At 45.3% G+C, this 25,002-nt stretch overlaps 1 long non-coding RNA gene across 3 annotated transcripts in view; it reads left to right on the top strand.

The window, feature by feature from the left end:
* Window positions 1-24,344, top strand: part of LOC144336414 (uncharacterized) — a 34,205-nt gene extending 9,861 nt beyond the window's left edge. The window contains exons 3-9 of one of the 3 annotated variants that reach the window (XR_013408189.1): window positions 228-387; window positions 726-958; window positions 1,664-1,846; window positions 4,649-4,768; window positions 5,025-5,119; window positions 5,927-6,105; window positions 22,195-24,344. This is a non-coding gene — a long non-coding RNA (uncharacterized LOC144336414). Of the gene's footprint in view, window positions 1-227; window positions 388-725; window positions 959-1,663; window positions 1,847-4,648; window positions 4,769-5,024; window positions 5,120-5,926; window positions 6,106-7,303; window positions 7,441-22,194 lie in introns of those variants that run through there. The other 2 variants (XR_013408190.1, XR_013408191.1) reach the window with 2 other exon arrangements.
* Window positions 24,345-25,002: the final 658 nt, after the last annotated feature.

Here is a 25,002-nt window from a genome sequence, read left to right as displayed (position 1 = left end):
AGAAGTGTGGGGGATTTTGTGCATAAGTGTTCTTTAGTTTGAAGCAGTCCCAAATGTGGAGCGTTGCCTAGGGTGTTCCCAAGTGAGCCTTACGTGAGGGCTGCGCTCTGGTATTTCTCAGTGAAAACTGGTTCATTGAGATCATTACTGGAGTGAAGTAAGTACGTGTGGAAGTTTTGTGTCTGACTGGGGAGAGTATCACTAAAATTAGACGTTTTGTGATGTAGACTCTGTGAACAAGGACGTTGTCATGAGTGTCTCCCGGTAACGCACTGCAGCCTACCGTGGCTTTCGGTTAGCATCCCTGAGTGGAAACGTCTCTGCACCACACGGATGCTCCTCCACTTACGTGGCGTCTACGCTGACGGGACCCCCGTAAGACCACTGGTAAGGGGGGGCGTTACTGAATGCAGATGGCTTTCATGCTGTCGTAAAGCTGGCCCGTTGTGAGTCCGGCTGTTGAGAGTCGGGCCTGTCCGTGCGCTGTGCTGTGTCCTCAGTTCTGGGTCCACTCTGCCGTGTGCGATTCCGGAGTCCCGGAGCACTGCCACTCCTCCTCCTCTGCTGTGTCGAGCAGCGGCTGCCTCCCTCCTTTTCCGAGGGAATGCTGTGGAGCAGGGGTTCCTAACCAAGCGCTGCTCCCCATCCGTGGCCTGTTAGGAACTGGGCTGCACAGCAGGAGGTGAGCAGTGGGAGAGTGAGTGAAGCTTCCTCTGTATTTGCAGCTGCTCCCATCACTGGTGCTACTGTCTGAGCTCTGCCTCCTGTCACGTCTGTGGTGTGGTGGATTCTCGTAGGAGCGTGAACCCTGTTGTGAACTGTGCCTGCGAGGATCTAGGTTGCATTCTCCTCATGATAATCTTATGCCTGATGATCGTCACTGTCTCCCATCACCCCCAGATGGGACCGTCTAGGTCCAGGGAAACAAGCTCACGGTTCCCACTGAGTCTACGTAATGGTGAGTTGTATAATTATTTTATTATATATTATAATGTAATAACAAAGAAATAAAGTGTACAATAAATGTAATGCACTTGAATCACCCCAAAACCATCCCCCTGTCCCTGCTGTCAGTGGAAAAATTGTCTTCCACAAAACCCATCTCTGGTGCCAAAGAGGCCGGGGACCGCTGCTCTGGAGGCTCCCTCCCTGTCTTCCTCAGTCCTGCAGCCTGGCCTTTACGTGACTGTGAAAGCTTTGTAATAAGAATGTCAATAGAAAGAACACCACGAGGCTGGGTGCAGTGGCTCCCGCCTGTAATCCCAGCACTTTGGGAGGCTGAGGCGGGCGGATGACGAGGTCAGGAGATCGAGACCATCCTGGCTAACACGGTGAAGCCCCGTCTCTACTAAAAAATACAAAAAAACTAGCCGGGCGAGGTGGCGGGCGCCTGTAGTCCCTGCTACTCAGGAGGCTGAGGCAGGAGAATGGTGTAAACCCGGGAGGCAGAGCTTGCAGTGGGCTGAGATCCGGCCACTGCACTCCAGCCTGGGCGACAGAGCGAGACTGTCTCAAAAAAAAAAAAAAGAAAGAAAGAAAGAAAGAACTCCACAGTTGAGTGGATTGTACTTGGGCTTCTGTCTTGGTCTGTTTATGCTGTTATATTATAATGAAATATCTGAGACTGGATAACTTATAAAAAACACACATTTATTTCTCACAGTTCTGGAGGCTGGAAGACTGTGATCAGGGCCCTGCAGCTCTGAGGTCTGGGGAGGGCTGCTCTCTGCTTTCAAGATGGCCCCTTGTTGCTGTGTCCTCTGTGGGGAAGGGATGCTGTGTCCTCACATGGTAGAAAGCGGACGGGGAAAAGGACCTGCCTAGTTCCCACCAGCCCTTTCATAAGGTAACAAATCCCATTCCTGAAGGCTCTGACCTTGTGACTCAGTCACCCCTAAAGGCCCCACCTGTTAATACTATCACTTTGCCACTCACGTTTCAACACATGCATTTGGGGGGACATTTGGACCATGGTGGCATTTGTCTTTTTATTGCTTATAGACTGTGTTCTGAAAAAATGAAAAATGATTTTGACACAAACCAATGCTTTTGAAATATTCTAATATGTTTATCTGGAATATGCCTCTTAAAGAAAACTGAAGGGCCGGGTGTGGTGGTTCATGCCCGTAATCTGAGCACTTTGAGAGGCTGAGGCAGAGATTTGCTTGAGGTCAGTCAGGAGTTGGCCACCAGCCAAGGCAACATACCCAATCTTCAAAAAAAAAAAAAAAAAAAAAAAAAAATTGGCTGGGCCTGGTGGCACACGCCTGTAGTCCCAGCTATTTGGGAGACTGAGGCAGGAAAATTGCTTGAGTCGCAGAGTTCAAGGCAGCCGTGAGCTGTGATTGCACCACTGCACTCCAGCCTGGGCAACAACGACCCTGTCTCTAAAAAACAAACAAAAAGCCTGAAATGTTTAGCTTTTCGTTGATTTTCATGATTTTTCCTGGTGACCTCACACCTTCTCCTTTTGTCATGAGGGGAGATTTCCCGGCGTGGTGCTCCTGGGGCTTTGCGCTTCCTCTGAGTGGCCTGGCTGTCTCTGGGTCTTGGTCACTAGGGATGAAGGATCGTTTCACTAGCTCACTTGTGAGCTGTTCCCTGGAGGGGCATGGACAGGCACACGCGGCTCTGGAGGTACTTGGTGGGCGGCCTGGCCTCCAGTGGCCGGTGCCACCTCCCTTTGCTTCCTGTACCCCCAGGATTTTGCCAGACCCGCCTGGCAGCCAATGTCGGGAAGTTGGGCACAGAGCCGAGTCCTGAGGCCTGGGACACTGCCTGGTGAAGGTCGCCCAGTCTGACGGGCTCCAGAGCCTCCAGGGCTTCGACATCTCCGTGCAGGGCACCCATCATCTCCCGCCTTCGACACCTCCGTGCAGGGCACCCATCATCTCCCGCCGTCTGTCTCAGCATGAAGAATTCAGCCAAGGGCGAGCTCCCGGATGCCAAGAGCTTGCCCGTGGTGGGGAGCTGGATGACCACCGTGGCCGCAGCTCCCACCCCTTCCACGTGGCCTGGCAGACGATGACGCAGCCTGGGCTCAGAGGAGCTCACATCGCGTACATGGCACCCTCGGCTGTTGGGGGAAGACCTTTAAAGACGAGGGGACAAGGCCTTCTTCCAGGGCACTGGGCCAGCGTCCTCAGAGGCTGGGGGCCCCTCATGCTGGTCCTGTGCGAGGAGCTGAAAGGTCATCTAAGGGCCTCGGCCTCCTCCAGACACCAAGGGAACCAAGGGAACCACACAGAATCCTCAGCTGTGCAGACCATTGACCTTCGAGAAATTCCGATCGTCTTTTTCCTGCCGGATCCTGCCTGTAGAGGGCCGGGAAAGGCTCTAGAAAAGGGACGTCTTGTGATCCAACTGTGGCTCCAGTTCCATATCTTGATCACTGCCGGGAGGGAATCCAGGGGTCCTTGCGGGCCCACAGGAGACGCACTCCGCTACTCAGACCTGGAGTCCAGATGCTTGTAGGACCTGAGCAATGTTTAAGTATTTACTTAAAACAAAAGAATCGTGTTTTTGTACTTAGGCACTAACTGCTCGTTTGCACCACCGAGTACTTGCAATTATGTTCTACGGTGGGGATCTGCCACAAAACAATAAAAACAGGATGCAGAACACCGGGAAAAAAAATGGAGTTGTCGAACAGTGGAGTTACTAGGACAGGACAAAGAAATTGAGTACAGGGGCCCTTCCTGGCTGTGAAAGAGTTGAGAAGTGGAGAAGGAAGGAGGGAGGGGCTGAGCCGAGAGGAAGGCACCCACACTGCACCCCACCCGGGGGTCTTCCAAGGCTGACCTCACCGATTTCCTCTGTATTTCCTCTGTATTTCCACCGATTTCCTCTTGAGAATGAAGGCAGCTAGTGCCCAAGGGCACAATTAGCTCTTTTAACAGCGAGAGCAAGGCTCTGGGGTTTTTAAGTTGACACTTGGATGCATGGTTATCATTTACGTAGCTGGAGAGACAAAAAAGCCCGTGATTTTGGTCGGATGTGGTCGCCTGAGCCAGCAGGTATCAGAGCTGACACAAAAATAAGGATTCATTCTCAACCATGGGCTGCTCCTCGCACCACACCCTTCAGAGTGTTCCCCAGCCCCTCAGGCAGCTGTCAAGGGACAGCTGATCCCAGAATGGCTAAAGAGCAGCCCTGACCCAAAACCACAAGCAGACAAAACGGAGTCGGTTTGTATTTATTGGTGAGCACGAGCAGTGTACCAGGGCAAGGCCAGGCAACACTTTTGCTTCTAATTTTATAATGTAGCACTAAAGAACAGGAAAACCAAAGAGAAGGATAGGAGAAAATCACTGAGGAAGCGAAGAGAAGTGGGAGTCCACATAAGAGAAACCTCACATTGCATCGCACAAACGAGGCTGCGCATAGAATATGTGAGGGTGGACAGAGGTGCGGGGAAACCGTTTCTATCTTAAAAGTTAAGTGCATGTTTGAAAAATGGCAGGCATTCCGCTTTTTTAGGAAAAGGAGTAAAATTTATTAAAAATATGACAATCATAAGGGACAAGTTCTGAATTAGGTTTTATACAGTTTCGCCTTGTTTTCCATACAAAATATATAGTTGGAATTTTTGTGAATTACCAGCTTTAAAGGTTCCGGGCCCTCACTTCACGTTTGTCTTCGTTGGCAGTGCATTCTGTGGACGATGAACACAAGTGCAGCTGTGGCTGTGCCTGGCCTGTGTGTGTTGAACACGTTCCTGCTGTGTGGGAGCTGCCCACCCAGCAGAGCCTGAGTCTGAGTTCTCAATGTGAGCCTCATTTTATTTTATTTTAAAATGCAATTGTGAACTTTCCCCTTAAACAATTCAGAAAGCAGTAGTCTTATGTGGTCTTTTAGAAAACAAACTCAAATGGAAGAGTGTCCTGGTATATTAATGAACAAAATTTACTCCTGAATATGAGTTTGTTTTTAGTGCTTGGAACCAGCACTTCATGGAAGAGAACAGCAAAAAGGGAGCAGCAGAGAGATGGTGTCTGAGGAGTTAAAAGCTATTTTAATCACAGCAGGCAACTTGGGAAGACTGTTCCATGGTGTCAGAAGTCTATATGACAGGAAGGGAAGAGAGTATTTCAAAGGAGGAAGAGGAAGGAGAGATGTGGTAGGTGAAGTTCTAATGTGATTTAATGATGGCTGAGAACTTGTACAAAACCCAGAAAATGAAGATAAATTAGATATGAAGGAAGAAAAAGGTCAAAGATGAGATCGTAAAACTGTGATGCGGACTTGCTGAAACTGGAGTTGGGTCTTAACTGCCCCTCCAAACCCCTCCTCCAGTTTGTGTGAGAGTTTGTCAGGAGACTGGTTTTTGCTCTGCCATGACTGGCCACGCCGGGCCCTGTTCTGGTGCTGAAGTCTGGTGTTGGAAGGCTGTGGCACTTGTAGAGTAAGACCCCCGTCTCCCAATCTTCTTGGTCTCTCTGAGCTGCAATTTCCTTATCTGTAGAATGAGACAATGACAGATCTTGGATCAGTTGAGCAATTTGTTTCTCAGATTGTTCAACTGAAGAATTTGTTCCTAGATATTTGTACTAAAACATACTAAAACTAAAGTGAGAACATCGTATTAGTTAACAGGAAATTGTTCTGACATATGCAGTAAAAGGGAATTGAAAGCATTCTTTCCAAATTTCCACACATTCAGCCAAAATCCAAGTCTGCCATCTTGTGATGAACGCCTCCCATGGTCTTGCACTTTGCTTAGTGTTTGTTCCCATAGGAGTTGACATTTTGGGTGTGTATGCCAAGAGGTGACAAGAAACAGAAATTGGGATCACTGTGGCTAACCTGAGCATGTTGGAAACCAAGGAGAGGCTGATGTTAATGTTGGATTTTTGTGAAAAAAGATTCCTTTCAAAGAAAGACCTGTGACAATTGGTAATTACAGCTAATGTGTTTCCACCAACAGCCATTTTGCATTGGCATCACACCATCCGCCATCCGCCATCCGCCATCCGCGTTGCTGACAGGAGCAGTGTTCAGGAGCCGTGGACAGTGGATTGCACTGCTTCAGGAGCCTGGTGACTGGGAGGTTTGCAGGCTGCCAGGGGCCTCAGCTGAAGACCTGGATCCACAGGACCCACAGAGGTAAATTGTTCAATTGATCATACAGTGTGAGAATGAAACATTAATTCCCCTTCTCTACCTCATATGAGAAATGTGAATTGTCTTTTTTAAATTTGAGAATCTGGGTTATAGTATGTATGAGTCGATTTTTTAAACAATGACTTTTTTTGGGGCTCGAAATGTTTTGTTTTGTTTTGTGGTAGAGGTGAGGTCTTGCTATGTTGCCCAGGCTGGTCTCAAACTTCTGGACTCAAGAAATCCCCCTTCCTTGGCCTCCCAAAACACTGAGCCTACAGGTGTATTCACCTTAAAAAAATTTAAAGACCACTAGGAGGTCAGTAGTCTCAAATGTTTCACTAGTTCTTCAGCAAGGTAGGAATGAATCTGATTAAAACGACTTGGAAGACTGTATTCTGCAGAGCCAGAGAAAACAGGAGGGAATCACCAGAAATACAAAGGAAATACAAAGTGGGGCTGGGAAGAAGCTTAGCACAAGCCACTCTGCCCCTGGACACCAGGTTGTGTGGGACTGGAGGGCACTGGCTGTTTTCTGTGTGCCCTCCTTGTCACTTTGCTTCTCTGTGGAGCAAAATGGAGGCAGATGCAGTTGATTCTTGTGATTTGCCACCGTGAGTTCTAAAAGTCACCTAAACACTAAATTTGTGAATACAGAGCCCTTGCTTCTGCGGAAATACAGGGCTGGGTTCCTGCGAGCCTCTGGTCACAACATTTTCATCAACCAATCAGTACATAACCTTGCTTATGCATGTTCCTGTTTAAAGACACCTTTTGGAATAGATGTTGGTGATCCCACTAACACTGTGTCCATGGCCAGCAGCCCTGGAACTCACCCCTGAATAAAGCTGTCTCACACGCATTTCCCTGTGAGGCACATCACAGCCTCTTGCTCTTAGAATGCTAGACAGTATGTCAGCACTGGGCTTGGGGTCATTTTAAACAGCAAAATCACTAAGAAAAAGCATAGAAGTGTGAAGAATATGGCGCTATGTGGGCCGTGAAAAGAGCACTTGTTTGTGGCATGAGCTGAAATGAAATGGCAGAGCATCACCTGTGCGACCTCAGCCAGGCCGTGGCCTGTGGCTGACACGGGGGCAGCACAGTGCAGGCAGGCGGGGCACACTTGAAGATGAGCTGTTGTTATCAAAGGGTGTGAAATTTCCAGACAACTACTGACTTGACGAATCCTCTTGGGCACCAGAGCACGTGCTGCATCTGAGATGCTGGTTGGGGAGCCCAGGCGGTCGAGGGGAGAGGAGCGCTCACTCTCTTACTGGCAACAAGCTGTCTGGAGGACAACCTGTTTTTACCCCCCTTTTGCAAGCAGAACACTCCCACTAAGGTAAAGCTGCACGGGCAACACTGACTGAGCTCTGCTTTTCTAAATCTGTTTGTTCTCTTGACCTCGAGCCTGTCCCAGGCTGTTTCTACTCTACACGTTGCAATTCACTGTTAGCTGCTATTCACGATGTAGGTGTGAATTACCACCTTGGTGTCTCTAGGCTGTGAGTGTCCTGCCTGCAGTTAGCTTCTCCCATCTAAGCCGTCAGTGCTGTGCTCTGAAACACCAGACCATCTTGGAACCTTTCTCCTTCCCCTCTTCTCTGAATGACTCTGTACTTCCCCTTTGAAAGGGATAAGTACAGCAATAATTATATCTTTCCCACTATGTCTAATTTGTTCACACAGGGTCTCTTCATTTTACTACCTTTCTAAAAAGGATCAGATCTTATACTGGCTTTGAAAGTACTAAATCAAACAAAATATGAATTGACATGTTAAAAAGGTGTTTTTAAAAAAATTGCAGAACTTCTCTGAGTTTCTAAGGGAAACGTATTGCAAATCTCCAAGAGAAGCCCCACGAGGATCCCCTGAGGGATGAGGGGCCCTTTGGGGTTGTCCAGGTAACTCCCCATAGAGTGAAAACAGAAGGTGGTAATGGGAACATAAATGAGGTGAAGGAGCCAGAAAGGAGAGCTCAAAGCTAGAAACATTCTTACTTTCTCTTAAAAGAGACAGGGTTTTGCTCTCTCACCCAGGCTGGAGTACAGTGGCGTGATCATGGCTCACTGCAGCCTCAAACTCCTGGGCTCAAGCAATCCTCCCACCTCAGACTCCTGAGTAGCTGGGATTATAGCTGCATGCCACCATGCCCACCTAGAAACTTTTTTGAGAGTAATAAGAGCAGGAAAAGGGGCCTAAAATGGAAATAGTAAAGTGCCCTAGAGAGACTGGAACCTTGGAAGTGCTGATGGGGAAATGACTCAATGTCCTTTACCTGAAAATCCCTAGGCATGGATTTCTTGTGTGCAGAGTCCTAAGGATGCCTGCTAGGTCGGTGAAACTTTCTTTTTTTTTTTTCTTTTTTTTTTTTTTTTGAGACGGAGTCTCGCTCTGTCCCCCAGGCTGGAGTGCAGTGGCTGTGATCTCAGCTCACTGCAAGCTCCACCTCTCAGGTTCCCGCCATTCTCCTGCCTCAGCCTCCCGAGTAGCTGGGACTACAGGCGCCTGCCACAGCGCCCGGCTAATTTTTTGTATTTTTTTAGTAGAGACGGGGTTTCACCGTGTTAGCCAGGATGGTCTCGATCTCCTGACCTCGTGATCCGCCCGTCTCGGCCTCCCAAAGTGCTGGGATTACAGGCTTGAGCCACCGCGCCCGGCCTGGTGGAACTTTCATAAACTGTTCTGATTCGGAGTGAAAGGCAAGCAGGCTAGGCCCCAAGCTGGAAAGCCGTTTCTTTGTGTTCCAGACCCAATTTTATCCTTCTGGGTGTTGGAAAACAACACAAATTGATATCACAGCCTTTCTAGGCATTTTACTGGAAAGTTAGGACATTGATTGGAAAAGAGCAGGGCTCTAAGAGTTGGAATGGGAATCACTGGGTGGATTGTGGTGCAAATGAGAAACTGGAACCTCAAATTCCACATCATCTTCCTTTTGCTGTTAGAAGCCAATGCTCTTTTCCCACCTGAGTGGATCAACCTGCCCTTGTGGAAGACTTTGTCATGTTCTCATTGAGACAATTAGCTTGCAAGAGCAGGTCGTTCTCAAAGCAAACCCCAAACCTCTTGCTGCCTCCAGACCCATCACCACAGTCAGATCCCTGCACACCAAGGGGGATGAATGCAAACTCTGACTGGGGGAAAGAGGCTTACACAACATTTTTTCCTGGCCAGGTGCATTGGCTCATGCCTATAATCCTAGCACTTTGGGAGGCTGAGGGGGAAGGTTGCTTGGGCCCAGAAATTAAAGACAAGCCAGAGGAACATAGATCCCATCTCCACATGTAATTTAAAAATCAGTCGAGTGTGGTGGTGCACACCTGTGGTTCCAGCTACTCAGGAGGCTGAGGCAGGAGGATTGCCTGAGCCTGGGAGGTCGAGGCTGCAATGAGCTGTGATCATGCCACTGCACTCCAACGTGGGTGACAGGGCAAGACCCTGTCTCAAAAAACAAAAACAAAAAAAATGATTTGTCCTAGTTATCAGTAGAAACATGAGTAAAGTGTGTAAACATGAATTTTATTGGTATTAGAGAAGGAGGAAAACTGCTAGATTGGGCTGAATTTATTGATACAGGTGTTCTTGGCAGATATTCTGGACTCCATGTGTTAGTGTGAGTAGCTGGGAATGACTGTGTTTGCTTCGTTAGTTGATGGGCCTGGAGATATGGTTTGGATCTGTGTTTCTGTCCAAATCTCATGTTGAATTTTAATCCCCAGTGTTGGAGGTGAGGACTAGTGGGAGATGATTGGATCATGGGAGTGGATTTCTCATGAATGGTTTAGCACCATCCCCTCAGCACTCACCATGGTGAGTTCTCATGAGATCTTGTTTAAAAGTGTACAGCACCTCCCCTCTCACTCTCTCCCTTGCTCCTGCTCTGTAAGACGTTCCTGCTCCCCCTTCACCTTCCACCATGATTGTAAGTTTTCTGAGACCTCCCCAGAAGCCAAGCAAATGTCAGTATCATGCTTCCTGTACAGCCTGCAGAACTGTGAGGCAATGAAACTTATTTTCTTTATAAATTATCCAGTCTCAGGTATTTCTTTTTTTTTTTTTTTTTTTTTGAGACGGAGTCTCGCTCTGTCACCCAGGCTGGAGTGCAGTGGCCGGATCTCAGCTCACTGCAAGCTCCGCCTCCCGGGTTCACGCCATTCTCCGGCCTCAGCCTCTCGAGTAGCTGGGACTACAGGCGCCCTCCACCTCGCCCGGCTAGTTTTTTGTATTTCTTAATAGAGACGGGGTTTCACCGTGTTAGCCAGGATGGTCTCGATCTCCTGACCTCGTGATCCGCCCGTCTCACCCTCCCAAAGTGCTGGGATTACAGGCTTGAGCCACCGTGCCCGGCCTCAGGTATTTCTTTAGAGCAATGTGAGAAAGTATGAATACGCCTGGCATCCTTTGTTCTTGGCAGCACTGCTCCTAAAGAGCTAGGACTCCTCCTGGGAGTAGGGGTTCCCATCCACCCATTGCTTAGGAAAAGCAATGGGTCAGGCCCTCGCTCACTCTCTAGAACAGACTACAAACATGCAAATTAGAATTCTTTTAGAAAAATATAGCTGGAGTAGTTTGTGGCCAACATTAAATGAAGTTGAGATCCATAACTTGATTTAATGTAGAGGAAATAATTTAAAGGCTTAAGGAGATATAAATGATGTCGATTTATCAAGTGAGTCCTGCTCAAGCATCTTCTCACTAGGTTCTCCTAAGAGAGTATTGAGCACCATCTTTATGAAAGCATGGAGAAACATACTGATATGGTTTGGCTGTGTGTCCCCACCCACATTTCATGTTACATTGTAATCCCCAGTGTTAGGGGAGGGACCTGGTGGGCGGTGACTGGATCATGAGGGCAGATTTCCCCCTTGCCATTCTCATGATAGTGAGTGAGTTCTCATGAAAGCTGGTTGTTTAAAAATGCGTAGGGTTTCCCTCTTTGCTCTTCCTCCTGTTGTCATGTGAAGACGTGCTTGCTTCCCCTTTGCCTTCTGCCATGATTGTAAGTTTCCTGAGGCCCCCACCCCAGCCATGCCTCCTGTACAGCCTGGGGAACTGTGAGTCAATTAAACTTTTTTCTTTATAAACTACCCAGTTTCAGGTAGTTCTTTATAGCAATGTGAGAACAGACTAATTCACATATTAATGAAGGGAGCACTAGTATCCTTGCAGAACTCATATAAACCACTTCTGCTTCATAAGGGACTACTGTTGCACATGCCCAATTTGACACTTCTCCTGCCCCAGCCTGCAGGTGGTTCTCTGGTGGGCATCCCTGATCCAGCATTCCAGAGCAAAGCCTAGTTAGTGCTTCCTGATTGAGTACGAAGAGCTCTGGAGAAAGGTAACTCATTTCATGTGTAACTAAAGCTTCTCTGCACACATGAAATGAAGGAAAAAATAACATTTCTTTGAGATGCAAGTGAACTGCCAGCAATTCTAAGGAATGTGTGTGTGTAGCCGTAGACAGCAGCATACCTGTCTTTACATATGCTAACCCTTTGCCTTGAAGGCATTTATTCTAGTCTGATGGTCTAAAGCCCTATTTCTTTTTCAAGATTCAAGTCAGGTCTCATCTTCTCTAGGAAAAGTTTTCCTATATTTTCCCCCTCCCCATCCTGCTTCTCCTAGAAGATCCAGTATAAACATCTATTGCTTGTTGTCAGCATGAATTATCTTGTCTGTCCTTCTCACTGACTGCCTTCTCTATAACAAGGAGCAGTGATGCTCAGTAATTGTGAGTTGAATGCTTAACAAGATGTGACAAAATCTCTATTAGAAAAAGGTGAATAAGTCAGCATAAAAGGCATGGTTTTTGTTTCACTTTACTATTTGGATGAAATGTTCAGATATAAACTATCTGAAAGATTACATAATTTATTAGGAGCTAATAAACAAGGATTACTGCAGAGGGGATAAAAAGGGATAAAAAGAAAATAAAGGAAAAAGAAAATTTCTATTTTGTTCCATTTTAAATCTTCTTTTTTTTTTTTTTGAGGCGGAGTCTTGCTCTGTCGCCCAGGCTGGAGTGCAGTGGCCGGATCTCAGCTCACTGCAAGCTCCGCCTCCCGGGTTCACGCCATTCTCCTGCCTCAGCCTCCCGAGTAGCTGGGACTACAGGCGCCCGCCACCTCACCCAGCTAGTTTTTTGTATTTTTTAGTAGAGATGGGGTTTCACCGTGTTAGCCAGGATGGTCTTGATCTCCTGACCTCGTGATCTGCCCGTCTCGGCCTCCCAAAGTGCTGGGATTACAGGGTTGAGCCACCACACCTGGCCCATTTTAAATCTTCTAATCTGCTTCCCTACTCTGACCTAATTTATAGTAATGTAGCCTCAGCATAAAGACAATCATATCAAAATTTGAATTTGCTCTTTAGAGTAGAAAAATTTTATGAGCAATGTAAAAGTAATGTACCTTCTTTTCTATTACCATATTTAATTTCTATAATAAACTTGCCAGCATTGGTAGAGACAGTGGACTGATCAAAGTCTCACTTTTCCAACCTCTCATATGAGCAGTATTTCCTTCCATCAAAAAATTAGCAAGTGGGAAAGCAACAGCATAATTTTAATTTAAATACAGTTTTTTTCCTTATTGACAATCATTCTACATGGACTTCAGTCACATGCAGAAACTGTAGACGCAAGGAAGTGCTTGTTTCTGCTTGACACTATACTGAATTCTGAGTGCAAAGCACATTAGAAATATTAGAAATAAAGGCAGCATGTAGATTCAAAGGCCCAAATGAATCATTATATATATTTTTTACCAGTAGCCAACTGATCTAAAGAACAGATATTTATTATTTATTCAAAACTTAATGGTCAGTCTGTACTTGAGAATAATTTGTGTTCTGTTGTGGGATGGAGTATTCTCTATGTGTCTGTTAGGTCTAATTCGTCTATAGTGTTTAAAATCTATTTTTTATTGATTGTCAGTCTAGATATTCCACTCATTATTGAAAATGGGGTATTGAAATTTCTAATTATTATTGTAGAACTGTTTCTCCCTTCAATTCTGTCAATGTCTGCTTCATATATTTTGGAGCTCCATTGTTTGATGCATATATGCTTATATTTATAATTGTTATATTTTATTGATGACTTGGCCCTTTTATCAATGTATAACATCCTATTTTTTCTCATAACTATTTTTTACTTAAATCTGTTTGCTATGATATTTATATAGCCACTCCAGCTCTTTTGGTTGCTCTTTATGTGGAATTTTTTCCATCATTTCACTTTTAACTTTTGTCTTGGGTGTAAAGTGAGTCTCTTGTGGGCAGCATATACTTGGATCATGTTTTAAAATTTATATTGCTGGCCTCTGCCCTTTAATTGGTGAATTTAATCCATTTACATTTAACGTGATTACTGATAATGAAGAATTTACTTCTGCCATTTTGCTATTTGTTTTCTATATTTCCTTAATTGTATTCCTTAATTCCTCCAATATTGCCTCCTTTTGTGCTTGAACAATTTTGATTTCCCCCTTTTTCCTTTTCCATATAGTTATTTTCTTTGTGGTTATTATTAGGATTAGAGTTAAATCCTAAATTTTTACCAATCTAGTTTAAATTGATACAAACATAGCTTCAACAGCATACATTAATTCTACTCCTATCCAGATTCATCCCCTACTTTACATTGTTGCTGCCATTAATTACATATTTATATGTGTGTCACCATTAGCATAGATGGATTTATAATTATTGTTTTATGCATTTGTCTTTTGAGTCACATAGGAAACAAAAATTGGAGTTACAATCCAACAATACAATAATACTAGCTTTTATATTTACTTACATATTTACTTTTACTAGAGATCTTTATTTGTTTGCATAACATTGAGTTGCCATCTAGATTTCTTTTGTTTGACCTTGTGTTTGCTGTAGCATTTTTTGTAGCTAAGGTCTACTAGTGATAAATTGTTAGCTTCTGTTTGTCTGGGAATATCTTAAGTTCTACTTCATTTTTGAAGAATAGTTTGCCAGATATAAAATTGCTACTTGACGGGTTTTTTTCTTTCAGTAATGTAAAACATATCATCCCACTGCTTCTGGCCTCCATAGTTTCTGGTGATAAATTGGCTGTTAATCTTATTAAAGATCACTTGTATGTTACAAGTTGCTTTTCTCTGGCTGCATTCAAGATTTTCTCGTTATCTTTGGCTTTTGGTATTTTGATTGTAATGTGTCTCATTGTGAATCTCTTTGAGTTTATCCTGTTTGGAGTTCATTGAGCTTCTTGGATATGTAGATTCATGTCTTTCATCAAATTTGAGAAGTTTTTTGGCCATTATTTTCTCTTTCCTTTTTTTTATTGAGATGGAGTCTTGCTTTGTTGCCCAGGGTGGAGTGCAGTGGCATGATCTCAGCTCACTGCAAGCTCCACCTCCTGGGTTCACAGCATTCTCCTGCCTCAGCCTCCCAAGTAGCTAGGGCTAGGACTACAGGTGCTTGCCACCATGCCCAGCTAATTTTTGGTATTTTTAGTAGAGACGGAGTTTCACCATGTTAGCCAGGATGGTCTTGATCTCCTGACCTCGTCTACCTCAGCCTCCCAAAGTGCTGGGATTACAGGCGTGAGCCACCATACCTGGCCCCCATTTTTTAATTTCCTTTGTAGAGACAGGATATTGCTCTGTGGTCCATGCTGGAGTGCAGTGGCACAATCATAGCTCACTGTAACCTCAAACTCCTGGGCTCAAGTGATCCACCTACCTCAGCTTCCTGAATATGTAGGACTATAGCTGCATGCCACCATGCCCAGCTAATTTACTTTTTAATTTTTTGTAGAGATAGGGCCTCACTCTGTTGCTCTGGCTAGTCTCAAACTCCAGGCCTCAAATGATCATCTGACCTTGACCTCCTAAAGTGCTGGAATTAAAGGCATGAGCCACTGCACCTGGCCTCATTTTTCTTTATTCTGTTTTCTTTCTGCTCCTCTGACTGGATAATTTCAATTGCCCTATATTGAAGTTTGCTGATCCTTTCATCTGCTTAATCAAATCTGCTGTTGTGCCTCTCTGTTGAATTTTTCATTTTCGTGATTGTAATTTTTGGCTTCAGAACTTTTATTTGCTTGTTTGTGCTTGACACACAACTATATATTTATTAATATTTATTTATATATATTTATTATCTATTTATATCTATTTATTAGTATTCCCTACAGTTCATGCATCATTGTCCCAACTGCCCTTAGTTCTTTGTCCATGGTTTCCTTCGCATCTTGAGCACAGTGCTGTGCTTTCTAAACGTGGTGTTCGTCATAGTAAGGAGAAGCATGAGGGGCACAAGGGTCAGCCTCACAGACAGGCGAGTCTGCAGCTCTTACTGGACCCTTGTTCACATCCACAAACTTGGCTGTGGATCACCAGGGAAACTGGGCGAGATTCTGCTGTCCAGGGGTTTTGTCCTGAGAACTTGGCTTTTAGAACATTCTCTCTGGTTTTCTGCTTGGGGGTGGGGGTCTGGTGCCGGGTCCTGGGTCTGTTTTTGGAGGAAGCCGGCCCACAGGCTGGGGACCTCAGACACACTGTGCACTGGCATGACACGCCTGCCGCCCGTCACCAGCTCGCAGGGCATCCACGGTTGAATCCTCTACTCTTCCAGGAAAGACTTATGCTTCTCATGGTCCCAATTCTCATGCTGATCTTTCTAAATGGCAAAACTTCACCAAGGGTGACTTGGGTCTTCAATGGCAACTCTGGGAACATTTGGCTCGAAAAACATTGTTCATTTCAGAGATTCTTTATAGAAGAGAATGAATAAGATTCCCCAGGCCTAAATGCAGAGGCCTCCAAATGAATTTGTGAATAAAAAAGTATTTAGCTAAGAGATTGTCTGGCCAATGCTAATGACTGACTTGACAAACAGCCCCTCACCCGCCTGCCCTCCGTGTCCCCCTGTGTCTAGCCCTCCTCCTCCCCCTTGTCCTCTCCTGTTTCTCTCCTTCCACACCTCCATCAACTCCTTCCTCCTCTCCCCTGTGTCCAGATGCCCTACCTTTTTCCAACAACTCTTCTACCACACTGTAACCTAAACTTCCCCCATATTCCTTGAAGCCAGAAACAAAGGGCTGACCCCAATCTTTGAAGGCCTTGGATCCAAAGGCCTTCTCATGCACTTCACTAGCTCTTGATGCTGTTGTTCTGCCAGTAAAGAAACCAAATGGATGAGGATGTCGATTTTTCAGGGTCTGAAGGCCATCAAGAAAATTGTCATCTCTTGCTTTCCAGTGGCTCCTAACCCAAACCCCTTCCTGCTGTCAACTCCTCCTGAAGCCACTTGCCGTCATGATAGAGATTCTTTGTCTTTTTCAGTGTGCCCCCGCATAGAGACATTCAGCACCCTTCGTCCTCACCTAGGTAGGACAAGAGTATACCTGGGCAGTTATGCCTTAGAGTCTCAATGAAGCTCCCTCCTATTTTTTGCAGGTCTTCAATCAAGACTTAAAAGATGGCCATGTGCAGTGACTCATGCTTGTAATCCCAGCACTTTGGGAGGCTCAGGTGGGAGGATCACTTGAGTCCAGGAGGTTGAGGCTGCAGTGAGCTATGACTGCATCACTGCATTCCAGCCTGAAATACTCAGGGTGACAGAGTAAGACCCTGTTTCAAAAAAAAAAAAAAAAAAAAAAAGAAAGAAAAAGAAAAAAGAAAAAATCAAAATATAAAAGATCTAAATTTCCATGGATTTGGTTCTGATACTATATAGAGATAATTTCCTACATTTCTCAGAGAACAAAGAAGCCTGCGAAAAAGATTCTATTGGCTTTCTCTCAGCCTTGGTAGAAAAGGGACATAATGTTTCAGAAGACACGTTACCTTTTTGCCAAAACATAGTTTATTATTCAGGACATGCCCTATCTAAGGAGACTACCCAAGTTTATTCCAGATCTCTCACAGAATGACAATTGAGAGGATTTCTAGGTTTAATTGGATACTGCAATAAGTGCCAAATTTTTCTAAAATTACTACACTTTTTTTGTGAATTGACTAAGGACTTAGTAAGAGATCCTTTGCTTTGGGAGCATAAACATGCACAGGCCTCTGGGACCTGAAGAAGGCTCTTCAATGGCCCCTTCCCTTGGCATCCCTAACTGCAAAGATTCCCATGGTCGGTTTTGCAGGAGCAATCTGTGCAAGTGCTTGGGGTTTTTACTCAACTTCCTGGGAACCATCAAAGACCCTGGACTCACTATCGCTTTACCCTTGATCTGGGTGCAGAGGCTTATTCTCCTTGTCTTAGGACAATAGCTGACACTGAAAACTTTTTGAGGCTTCTGATGAACCGGTTTGTATTAGTCCATTTTCACACTGCTATAAAGATACTACCTGTGACTGGTGATTTATAATGAGTTTAATTGACTCACAGTTCCACATGGCTGGGGAGGTCTCAGGAAGCTTACAATCATGGCAGAAGGTGAAGGAGAAGCAAGGAACCTCTAATATGGTGGCAGGAGAGAGAGAACTCAGTGGAAACTGCTCCTTTTAAACCATCAGATCTTGTGAGAATTCCCTCACTATCACAAGAACAACATGGGAAACCACCCCGTGATCCAATCACCTCCCACCAGGTTCCTCCCGTGACACATGAGGATTACAATTTGAGATGAGATTTGGGTGGGGACACAGAGCTAAACCATATCACAGTTCTCGTCTCCCCATTTGACCTCCTTGTTCCTGCTTCCATGCAGACATTGCTGCTGTCTGAAAATGCATACTTCCCAGCCAGCCAATTAGCCTTTTAGGAGGTTCTGTTCCTCTCCCCTTACTGTTCACACTGCAATGCCCTGAATCCTGCTGCTCTCATGCCTCTGCCAAGGAAAGGGAGCCTGAAGGGAGTGCTACCTCAGCCAGGGAGCCTTCTGTAACTTTTTAGGTTCACTGGAGACCTTGATGGAGAACCCTGACCTAATACTATTTGTGGATGGATTATAGCTCAAAAGTGAAGCTGGAAGTGGTCAGGTAGGATGTGCTATCACCACTCTCTCTTCTTTGTTAAGGATATCGTCCTCTCCCGAGGTAAAATCAACCCTGATGGCCAAGCTCACTGTGCTTACTAGAGATTGTCAGACAGTGAGAGTCCAGAGGGGCTGCACGCAGGGACAGCAGGTGGGCTCTGGGAGCAGCACACAACTGTGGGAAGCTTTGCAAACAGGAGGTTTCTCACTTCTACTGGGACCCCCATCCAAAATGGACGACAAGTTCAGAAGCTTTTAGCTGGACTCCTACTTCCTAAAGAGGTGAAGCCTTTCCCTTCTATTAATAAGGTTGAGGCCTAGGCAAGAAGAGACAACATGGAAACTAAAGGAAATACTTGGTCCTCATGCCAAACCGTTTTAACAAAGGCTGTGATCCTAATCTAAACCCCTAAAGAATAAACCCCTGGAGGGATTCAAAGAGGCCGTTATAAGATATCCACTGTTGTGGAAGAAGCCTGGTTGTATCGTTACTCAGATAATCTCTGGCACTTCCTGTTGGTGGTACTAGATGATTTCAGATGAATATTGGCTAAATTTCTCAATGAAACTACAGTTCATGGTACAGACAAATTGGTGACTCTCTTAAATCGATATTGGTGGGGGAACTTTAAAAAGATAGTTGAGATTATTTTAGGCATGTATTACGACCTGTCGACCATATAATTGTGGAAAAATCCATAAAGATGGAACATGGCCAGGGATTAAGATCTCAATAGTCCCATGAGCATCTTCAGATGGTGATATGGTTTGGCTCTGTATCCCCACCCAAATCTCATCTTGAATTGTACTTCCATAATTCCCACATGTTGTAGGAGGGACCCAGTGAGAGAGAATTGAATCATGGGGGCGGTTTCCCCCATGCTGTTCTCATGGTAGTGAATAAGTCTCACGAGATCTGATGATTTGATAAGGGGAAAACCATTTCACTTGGCTCTACTCTCTTTTGCTGCCACCATATGAGACGTGCCTTTCACCTTCTGCCATGATTGTGAGGCCTCCCCGGTCACGTGGAACTGTGAGTCCAGCTGAACCTCTTTCTTTTTTAAATTGCCCAGTCTCGGGTGTGTCTTTATCGGCAGTGCGAAAACAGGTTAATACAGATGGATTTTACCTGCTTCTGCCCTCCGTTGAGAGTTGAGGATGTTTTAGTTATTGCATGTCTATTTTCAGGGTGGGTTAAAATATTTCCTTAACAAAAAGCCACAGCCCTTACAGTTCCTAAAAAGCTGCTTGCTTCCATGTTTCCAACCTTGGAGCATCTCCGCTTTCACATCAAGTGACCGAGGTACACACTCTATGGAGCCATTGTAAGAGGATCCTATAAAGTGTTACCTCCTACCCCCAAACCACACTGCCTTCACTACCCACATATTCTGAATAGATTGAGAGAGCCAACGGCATCCTTAATTAAAGGTAGGAAAATTTTCAGAACCCCTGGAGCTCCTTTGGCCAAAGGTAGTCCCACTCCCCTTCTGGCCATATCCCTCCTTCAGGAGGGAACATCAGTTACCCTCTGAACTGGTGCTATAGACTGAACGTCTCACCAAAACTCATATGTTGAAATCCTAACCCCCAATGTGATTTATTAAGAGTGGGGTCTTTGGGAGGTGAGTAAGTTATGAGGGTGAAGCCCTCATAGATGGGGTTAGTGCCCTTGTAAACAGAGACCCAGAGGAGACCCATCACTTCTTCCACCATGTGAGGTACAGTGAGAAGATGGCCTTCTATGATGAACTAGGACTTCACCAGACACTGAATCTGATCACTGCCTTGATCTTGGACTTCCCAGCCTCCTGAACTGTGAGGAATAAATTTCTGTTGTTTATAAGCCACTCAGTCTGATATTTTGTTATAGCAGCCTGAATGGACTAAGACAGTTTGTAATGCATTTAGGATTTCACCTCTGATACTAGCCCTGGCCCTGCTGCACCCAGACGAGCAAAATACTGGTGATGTTGAATATTCAACAGCCCCCTTCTTACAGCATCTTCCTAAATAGCTTCCTCATGATCTTCAGCCTGGAGATTTTGTCTGTTAGAAGAGATGTCTGAGAAAATTGCTCTTAAATTTTGTTGGAAGGGACTTACCATGTACGTTTACAACAACCACAGCAGTGAAACTCCAAACATTTCACAACTTGCTAAAGAAGCAATCCAGAATCCCACACAATTGGAAGCCTATTCCAAGAGCAGACCTCAAGCTTTAGAGATTCCCCAGAAGCAGCCCATCTTAGGAAGTAGGAAGCTGACTGACTCAAGACCACTGTTAGAACAAGCTCAAACAGTGGAAGGTTTCTACTCAAGACAGTGGATCAAGACTCTGATTCTTGTTTTAGTTTTCATCTTTTGCCTATGATCATTCTTCTAATTCTCTATAGGCCTCTTGTTGCTGTCCACTCATAATGACCCCCTTTTTCTCTTTTCTTCCCTTTTGATGATAATAGTTAGATCAGAAAATAGTCTAACACCATTCTCAGATTATCCCAGACAGTAGTCAGTGCCCTCAATCTTACTGACTACAGGACATGCCATCAATCACCACATTCCAATGATGAAAACCTCTAGGCAATTCTAGTTTTATTAAATGAGACATAGCAGATCACAGCTGATAGCGTTTCCACTTGCATCTACATGAACAATAAAACCTAAAACTAAATTTGCATTCAACAACCTTCATAGAGTGATAGACCAGTATTTGCCACCTTAAAGATACCAATAGAGACCCAATTAGCATAACCCAGCTAATGTAAAACCTTGGTTCCAAGCTAGTGTCATAGACAAATCCCTTTTTTCCTGGATCTCCATACACCCCTATTGGATGCTACTTTCTTTGGGTCCAGAGCTGATTGCTTTCATGAACTTTATTTTATTTTATTTATTTATTTTTTGAGATGGAGTCTCCCTCTGTCACCCAGGCTGGAGTGCAGTGGCGCTATCTTGGCTCACTGCAAGCTCCACCTCCCGGGTTCATGCCATTCTCCTGCCTCAGCCTCCTGAGTAGCTGGGACTACAGGTGCCCGCCACCATGCCCGGCTAATTTTTTTGTATTTTTAGTAGAGACGGAGTTTCACCATGTTCGAGCCAGGATGGTCTCGATCTCCAGACCTCGTGATCTGCCCACCTTGGCCTCCCAAAGTGCTGGGATTACAGGCGTGAGCCACCACACCTGGCGAACTTTATTTTTTATTTTTATTTATTTATTTATTTTTTGAGACAGAGTCTTGCTCTGTCTTCTAGGCTGGAGTGCAGTGGCACAATCTTGGCTAATTGCAACCTCTGCCTCCCAGCTTCAAGTGATTCTTCAGCCTCAGCCTCCTCAATAGCTGGGATTACAGGCATCCGCCGCCACCACACCCAGCTAATTTTTGTATTTTAATTTTAATTTTTAAAAAAAAATTTTTATTTTTAGTAGAGATGGGGCTAGTCTTGAACTCCTGACCTCAGGTGATCTGCCCACCTTGGCCTCCAAAAGTGCTGGGATTACAGGCATGAGCCACCTTGCCCCAGCCTCTCATGCACTTTAGGAATAGAATTCTGAGACTTGTCTGTACATACAGACTCTAATTTTAGAAATCACCAAGGCTGGAAATCCGGCTGATCATTCAGGCACTATTCCTGGAGAAATTACTGACTCATTGTTTATACGAACAAGCAGAGCAGTGTTCCCAGAGGTGGGAATCATACAAGTAGAGGAGACTTTGAGAAAATTACTACTCACTCTGGCAGAAGTGAGAAGTGTGAACACCACCTCCTGTGCCCTGGATGGAACACAGGCCAGTCTCAGCTCACGGGTGTACATGGTGACGAACAAGCCTATTGCTCTAGATTTCTTGTTGGCGAGTCATGGCATCTGTGCTGCTAATACTCCTCGCTGTACTTGGATGAATGAAACAGGCAAAGTGAAAGAGACTATACAATGCCATAAGGGAAAAACTATTTGTCTCTTTAAGGCTGATCCTATGGGATCCCCTATGGCCTATGGGATTTGTTCTCTTGTTCTGGGATGGGAAACTGGTGTTCCCAGTTCAGAAGCATCTTATGAGAACTATTAGTCATGTTTTGTCTTAGTGGTCATGATGCTGTTGGTTGCATCCTCTGCAGAGTCTGCAGTGCTTCTGTGTGGCTGCTCTGTCATCAGATGATCTCCATGATGCTACAACACAAAGAAAAGATTTCTCATGAAATGATTGCCTATGGAGGCAACCAGACATCCTCCAAGCTGTGAAGATCTGGATCTCAAGCCTCCCCTGAGCTGTCCAAACTCTCCAGTGAGAGAATGACCACAAGGGGAAGGGAGACCAAACTGAATGTGCCAACGAAAAATGGTCTGACTGTACAAGATGATCTGTGACCTGTGCCTCTGCAGCAATCAGCCCAAAATGGCCAGGACTAAGTCAGTGACTGCCAGTTTTCCATGCTTTTATTGTTTCCACTTCTAACTCAGGACCAACCAGAGAAAGCCAAGCATATTTCCAAAGCCAGTAAGCTCCACAAAAACAAGTGCCCCCTCTAGGGCTGCCTCCAGCTCTCCATGCCAACAACTGCAGATTCTCTCCCCTCCAAATTTTCTCTCAAGGCTGGCCACTGCTTTTCATCTTCACTGCTGCCACGCTCATGTCAGTTCCCAACTGTCATCATCTTTCACCAGGACTGCTCCAACAACCTCCTCTTAAGCTGCATCTTCCTTTCCTCAATCAACATTCCTTTCTCCACAGGACAGCCCTGCTGTACATTTCAAATGCAAATCTGATCCTATCAACCCAGCCACTGAAACCACTTCCTTGGCTTCTCCTTGGTCTTAATACAACCCAAATGGCTTCCTAGCCTGGCCCTGGCCTCCCCTGTGATCCTCTTCTTCCTGTGGCCTGCACTTTGGCTGCTCTGGTCTGGCTGTGCCAGGCTCCCTCAGGCGCAGGCCTTCTTTGGGGCCTCTCGCAGACCTCTCTTCTCCGCCTCTCACAGCTTTACGTATCCCCTGATCCCAGACCCTGCTTCTTCGAGACTGCGGGTCTACATCAGGTTTCTGGGTCACAGGCATATATGGAGATTTCCTTTCTCAGGAGCATTGACCAAAGTTTATAAGTACATTTTCATTGTGTAGTTATTTCGCGGATGCCTTTCTCCTCCATTAGCTTAAGCTCCAGGAGAGCAGGGATGGAGTCTGCCCAGCACTGTATTCTTGGCACCTGGTGGACCTACACAGAGCGTATGTGGGATACAGGGGAGAAATAACCTGGTGTGGTGGTTTATGCCTCTCAGTCCAGCACTTTGTGAAGCTGAGACGGGAGGATTCTTGAATCCAGGAGTATGAGCCCAATCTGGGTAACATAGTGAGATCCTTTCTCTAACAAAACCGAAGAACTTAGCCAGTCATGGTGGTGCACACCTGTAGTCCCAGCTACTTGAGAGGCAGAGGTGGGGAGATCCCTTGAGCCCAGGAGGCCGAGGCTGCAATGAGCTATGATCCTGTCACTGCAGCCTGCCTCTAAGAGTATGACCCTGTCTCTAAGAGAAAAAAGAAACCTCAAAAAACAAAGTAGAGAAAGAGTACGTGTAAGTTGTTCCCAAAGCTCTCCTCTTCTGTGGCTCACTGGTTTTAGATGAACGCTGCAGTTTCTTTGATTGTACATGTGCACGTGCACAGTCGTCTCTGTGCGTGGACCAGTCGGGCTGCTGACTATAGTTGTACGTGCTTGTGCTTTACACGGAGCGAGCGGAGCGGGAAGTGGGAGCTGAAATCCAGCTCACTCTGTTCACATAGGTCTGTGCCCTGCTGTGGGGCTGGGTCTGCACAGAAGCAGAGGAAGTGATACTGGAAAACATACCAAGGCACCTTCATCTTGACGAGCCAGGTCCCGGAGGACAGCAACACACCCAGAGGCCCTGCTTTTCTAATTCACACAAAGGTGCCTGTGGCTGCCACAGTCAACTCTGGGGCTCCCTTTGTTGTGAACAACTGTCTTACAAATGCCAATGCTGGTTGTAGGGGGACCTAGCTGAGAGCGTGGGAAGCTTCCACATGGGCCATCTTCATTTTCAAACCTAACGGAGCAACCGGAGTCGAGGAATCTACTCTTCTACTGCCACCAAGTCTGTGGTCTTCTTGTTATTCAGAAGTAGGTGTGCAGAATAAACCTGCATGAGCTGTGACTTGCCTGGTAGATAAGTCCTGAGGTCCAACTTGTGTCTTTGGTTTGATGACTTCAGTGTCATGCACTTTCCTGAGTCTATGAAAATGATCTTGACAAGTCCCCAGGTCATATTGCTCATTCCTTCTGTGGTGGGAGGGACAGTCTTTTTTATCTGAACGCTGTGGATGGCGGTTTTAAACTGTATTCATCAGATATCCACGCTGAAGTGTTTAGGGATGGTGTACTGATGTTTGCTTAAAAAAAAATGAGTAACAGGTAAATATTTGAATACATATGTGATAACACAAGTAAGCAAATGTTAACTGGAAAAGCTAGGTGATGGTGTTCCCTGAACAATTATTTCAACTTTTCAGTACATTCAACATTTTCATAGCAAAATGCAAGGGGAAAAAATCATTCGACATTTAAATTTTATTATATTTATATTTATCAAATTTATTATATTTATGAAAATGTTGATATTGTATTTATTAAAGTAATGTAGGCACAAGGGATACAATGATGAATGAGACATGGTCCCTATTGGCGCCCCGTAGAGAGACAAGCAGTGAGCAGATAACAGTAAACAAGGTGGCGAGGGCAGCAGGAGACACAGAATGTTTTGGGAATGTCAAGAACTACCTCCCACATTTTGATGTGTATGTGTGTGTGTATGTGTGTGTTCAGAGAGATCTTTCTGGGAGAGAGGCCGGTAGGGTTCAGCCTTGAATGGCAATGGAATGAAAATTAGCTCAGGGGTTGGGACAGGAATCCCATG

Source organism: Macaca mulatta, chromosome 18 (assembly GCF_049350105.2).
Source record: "Macaca mulatta isolate MMU2019108-1 chromosome 18, T2T-MMU8v2.0, whole genome shotgun sequence".
NCBI classification, from domain to species: Eukaryota; Metazoa; Chordata; class Mammalia; order Primates; family Cercopithecidae; genus Macaca; species Macaca mulatta.
The sequence above is the reverse complement of the archived record's forward strand: the minus strand, read 5'-3'. Positions and strand labels throughout refer to the sequence as shown.